At 52.6% G+C, this 5,109-nt stretch overlaps 1 pseudogene; it reads left to right on the forward strand.

Annotated features, from left to right (window-relative positions):
- The first annotated feature begins 421 nt into the window (after positions 1-421).
- On the forward strand, positions 422-713 carry LOC129068162 (protein S100-A10-like; annotated as a pseudogene).
- Positions 714-5,109: the final 4,396 nt, after the last annotated feature.

Raw genomic sequence — 5,109 nt, forward strand, 5'->3', positions numbered from 1 at the left:
CGAGATGGGTACCGACTAGATGCTCAATAAATAGTTGGTTGATTAATTACTAAGGAGTTAGGATTAATTACCTAAGGGATTTCTTGGTTGATTAACCCCAGGAATCGAATAGAATGGATGGCAAGAAGTTTGCTTGCATTACACTATTAAAGTAAAGCTTTGGACTGTGGATAGTTTAGACAACCTGCAAGCCTGTAGAACCTGCTCAGAGTTTGTGAAGTTCCTTACTGTGGGTACTGCAGTGTATTGGTGTTCAGGCATGGTCTTCACCCTCGAGGAATTCATGGCCAGTGCCAGAGACGAGAAGAATATGTGTAATCATCAGAAATGTAGAAATACAGTCTGCAGAGCTCTGCTCACTGGCCTCATGTCCCAGCCTGCCTAGCAATCCTGCCGTGCCTTGGGCTAAGACCTGACCAAAATGCCGTCTCTAAGGGAACAGACCATGGAAACCATGATGTCCCCATTTCACACATTTGCTGGGGATAAAGGCTACTTAACAAAGGAGGACCTGAGAGTACTCATGGAAAAGGAGTTCCCTGGATTTTGGGAAAATCAAAAAGACCCTGGCCGTAGACAAAATAATGAAAGAGCTAGACCAATGCCGAGATAGCCAAGGGGGCCTCCACAGCTTCTTCTCGCTAATTGCGGGGCTCCCCATTGCATGCAATGACTGTTTTGTAGTACACGTGAAGCAGAAGGGAAAGGCGTAGGTAGCTGAGCAGCTACTTCGCCCCTGATAAAGACTTCTCCCAATGGGTCTCTTAAGAAATCTCTGCCCCACAGCTTCCCCTGTGTAAGGATTTCATGAGCAGACTGGGTCCCTTAGAAAATGTACAAATAAAATCCCACCCCTGTTTGACAAGAGAATGAAAAGCAAATTAAAGCAAGATAAGCTTTTGATTTTTATATTGCTTGCATCCTCTTGCCCTCAATAAACACATTTCTTTTTTAGTTCATAGGAAGGATGGAAGGAGGGAAGGAAGGAAGGAAGGAAGGAAGGAAGGAAGGAAGGAAGGAAGGAAGGAAGGAAGGAATGTAAAAGAACCTTGAAGGAGAAGGTTCGAGAGGGATGGAGCGGGCTAAGTTAACAGCTGAACACTTCATGTGGAAAGTGGCCGTGAAGGAGAAATTTATCCCATGAAGCTGCTCCCCAGCACCCCCCATAAGCGTGTCAGAAAGAAATTTAATGCCAATGAGATAGAAAATATTCTTTTGGAATCACGGTGCCCTATGTGATGACCTTTGACTTTCTGGGAGGTTACTGAAGCATGAGTTCAGAAGCGTTTTCCTCTTGGGTGTTCCTCAGGCGTTCATCCACGCGCGTCGTAAATCTCCTCGGGCCTGTCTCGCGTTGGTCGGCCCCGGTTTCCCAGCAGCGGAGCATCTCGGGCCAAGCGTGTCGGTAGCCTTGGCCGCCTGAGCCAGACCTACCTGACAGGCTGCTGCGTGCCCTGTGCCTCTCTGGGCCTCCTGCGCCCCGCGCTGTCTTGTGACAGCCACCCTCAGGCTGCAAAGCTGTTTCACCCCGCAATGCAGAGAGCTGGTGAGACCTGGGCATTTGCATGCCCTGTGGGTCCGCCCGTGGCCAGGGACCCAGTGGCGCAAGAGCGTGAGAGCCCAGACCCCGTGACTCCTGTAGGAAGGCTCTTAGGCCTCTCTCTGCAGCGTCAGACCGAAGGTGGGCTTTACCCAGGAAGTACGCTCGTGTGTGCTATTTCCCGCCCTGTCCCCGTTTCTACTGGGAGCGATTCCTTATCAATCACTGATACCCAAATCGGATCCCACGGCCTTTCTCTGGGGGCCCCAACCTGACTCAGGTGGTGTTTCTGGAGTGTTTCTATACAGACGGGAGGTTCCTTAAATGGCAGGTTCCAAGTCCCCAACCCTCGATTCCGAAACAGAATCTTCGGGGACAAGACAGAGAATCTGCTTTTATAACAAGATCCCCAAGCGAGCTTACCTTTTTCTTAAATATACAATATGGATTAATGAATATTTAAGCAAATTACAGGTTTGTATATTATAGGGCTGATATTTTTACGTGACTGCATATCCATCCAGTATCTGGGGGTGAAGATGAACGAGGTAGGACATAAACATCCCCTAACTGACGTGGCCTTGCGCTCTGTGAAACGGCTGAGTGGTCTGCCCCTCTGGTCCCAGAATCCCGTGCTGCTGAGGGGCTTTCCTGTGTGTGGTGTCTGTGCAAAGATCTAAAGACCCTTACTTTTCACTTTCCAATGGTTTTTAGGGTTTTCTTTTGTTTTTTTTGTTTTTGTTTTTGTTTTGTTTTTAGAGCATTTACTATGGAAGCCACCAAGTTCCGTGGTTTCCAGTTTTATTTTACTTTCTACAATATTTTGAGCAATGAAGCTCTTTAATGGGCGTCCTGGGCAGAAGCTCAGCACGTGACACAGACAAGCCCTGAGCTGGGTTGTCCGCCCCCGGGGCGGGGCCTGGGACCCACGGGCTCCAGTTCCTTCCAGCCGCCCTACGACCCCAGGGAGCAATTGGAAACGGACGAGCCAAGTGCCCAGGTTTCCTTTACAGATGGAGAAGCCAGGGCCCTGGGAGGCAGGGACTTGCCCAGTGCCGGGCAGGGCCTGGCGTCCAATGCGGTTTTCACATTTCCTGCTCCGACCGCTTCCACTAGCTCCGTTGGGTTATTGAAAGGAGATTCATTGCTCTGCTACTGCAGGGCCCTCCTCGAGTTTGGTCTGAGTGCAAGTGAAAAGATCGGTGGGCCTTTTTCTTTTCTTTTCTTTCCTTTTTTTTTTTTTTTTTTTTTTTTTTGCTGGATAGCATGCTTGGTACCCCTGTGGACTCAGCTTCTCGGAGGAGTGGAAAGTGGTGTCGGCCTGCTTCAATTTACACAGGTCTTGAACAATTCTGTTTTAATTGCTCTGCGTCTTGGTGTGGTTCTCTTTGGGTTCACCTTGTCTGGAGCGCTCTGTGATTCCTGGTCCTGCCTGTCTCTGTAGTTTCCCAGGTTAGGCAAGTTTTCAGTCGTTATTTCTTTAAAGCGGGATCCCTTTAGGAGCCTTATGATGCAAGTGTTGGAGCCCTTGATGGTATCCCAGGGGGTCCCTTAAAGCATCCTTGGTTTGTTCAATCCTTTTTCCTTTCTGCTGTTCTGATTGGTTGGTTTCCACCAGTCCGTCTTCCAGGTCCTTAATCCATTTTTTCTGTGTGAGCTAATCTGCCTTTGATTCTTTCTCATGTGTTTGGCATCTCACCTGTTGTGTTCTGTCAGGTCTGAGTGGTTCTTGCTCATACTGTCTCTTTGTTGACATTCTCCCAAGTTCTTCTCTCTCACTCTCAAGCTCGGTGAGCACCCTTATGACAGGTTCTTTGAATTCTTTATCAGGAAACTTTCTTATTTCTGTTTCCTTAGGGTTTTTCTGAGGATTTTTTCTCGTTCCTTCATTTGAGAGATATTCTTCTGTCTTTTCATTTGTTTGACTTTCTATGTTTGCTGATGTGACTTAGACAAAATAGCTGCCCCGATGTCCAGTCTTGGAAACGGGGCCTCGCACACAGCGGCCTCCGTACGGACCGTGTGCCCCGGGTCGGCAGGGGAGCAGGAGCGAGCGGGCCGCCAGCGCCTGGGCTCTGGGCGCGGGGCGGGAGCAGCTGCGGGTGGGGCGGGCAGGTGCGGGCGGTCAGGCCCCGCGATGCCGCGTGCCCTTCCGCTCGGTCCGAAATGGGCCTCAGGTGCCGTGCCCCAGAACGCAGGGCAGGCACCCCGCAGGCGGGCCGGAGCCCCCGCTCAGGAGGTTGTAGGGGCGCACACCCTGGCGCTCACAGGCCCCCTGAGCCGGAGGGTTCCCGCGGCCCCGGCCTTCCCTGCGAGGGGGGCTCTCTGTGGAAAGCGTCCCGGGCACAAACGCCCTCTCTGCAGGCTCCTTGTGCCGTGCAGTCTGCGCAGCCACCTGGAGCTGGGCGGACACTTCCGGCGGCTGCCTCCCCCACAGCAGGCACTTCCCTTGCCGGGGGCAGGAGCAGGTACCTGGGGAAACAGTCTGCCGCCCTGAGCAGCTCTGGGAGGGAGGCCAGGTAAGTGTGGTTCTGCCGGTTGTTTCTGCTTGGTGCCACCAGCTCCCAGGGCTCGGAGCCTCCCCGCCACTCTCCAGGGCTCCCGGCTTCATCCCTTCCTCTGGTTTGTTGTCAGGGGCTGGTCATTCAGCGTTTGGTTGTCTCCAGGAGTAATTGCTACTTGTGCACCTGTGGTTTTTTTAGTTTGCTTGTGGGAAGAGGTGACTTTAGCGTCTTCCTATGGCGTTGCCACCTTGGGTCGCTTCTTGAACTCCTCTGAACGTGTCTGTGTGACATGTTTTCTCCCTGGTGCTGTGGAAGACGTGAACCCAGCCTTAAAACTGTATGAACCCATGAACAGTCAGCTGGGCTAGGACACAGCAGAGAGTCAAACCCCAAAGCAGCAATGACTGAGAGGGACTTCCCTTATTTGTCGAAGCAGGAGATCTTAGCGCCTGCCAGGAGCCCACGGTTCCGACAGTTCGCTGGTGTCTGGCTGGGACGTGTCTCCATCCATTCTTCTCACTCTTCACCCCGCCTTCTGCTGCGAGGAAAGGCGCCTTGGGTCCGCCCCAGCGAGAGTGTCCCTGCTGATTCGTGGTGGCTTTCTCTGCTCCTTGGCCAGAGGAGGGGACTTGTCTCTTGCCATAAGCGGCCGGAGGTTCAGATGGGCTGCATTGTACACAAGGGCTTCATTCCTGAAACAAACAAACAATCCCATAAGGCACTTGGGGACAAAGGAGTCACTCTTGGCTGACTGGGGACAGGGGCTGCCGCTGCCAGGGGCGATGAGAATCAGGTGAGGCCTCAGGAAGCCGGAGCCAGGTACCACGTAGCCCTCTGATGTCAGTGGAAGGATTGGGGGTCTCTCCTCAAGCTCTCAGATGCGATACCACTGGGTCTGTGCGGGACCCGGCCTCTCCCCACCGCCTGGGGTTGCCTGAGTGGGCGGTTGGAATGCAAGGGCTGACAGGGCTCGTTCGGTAAAGGAAGTCAGGGTTCAGGAATAAAAAGCCCTGGAGGGAGAGTCAGGAGACATGGATCCTAAAGTCACCCCCTCTGGGCTTTGTA

Source organism: Pteronotus mesoamericanus, unplaced genomic scaffold (assembly GCF_021234165.1).
Source record: "Pteronotus mesoamericanus isolate MK-2021 breed Mesoamerican mustached bat unplaced genomic scaffold, CSHL_Meso_final contig_202, whole genome shotgun sequence".
Taxonomy (NCBI): domain Eukaryota; kingdom Metazoa; phylum Chordata; class Mammalia; order Chiroptera; family Mormoopidae; genus Pteronotus; species Pteronotus mesoamericanus.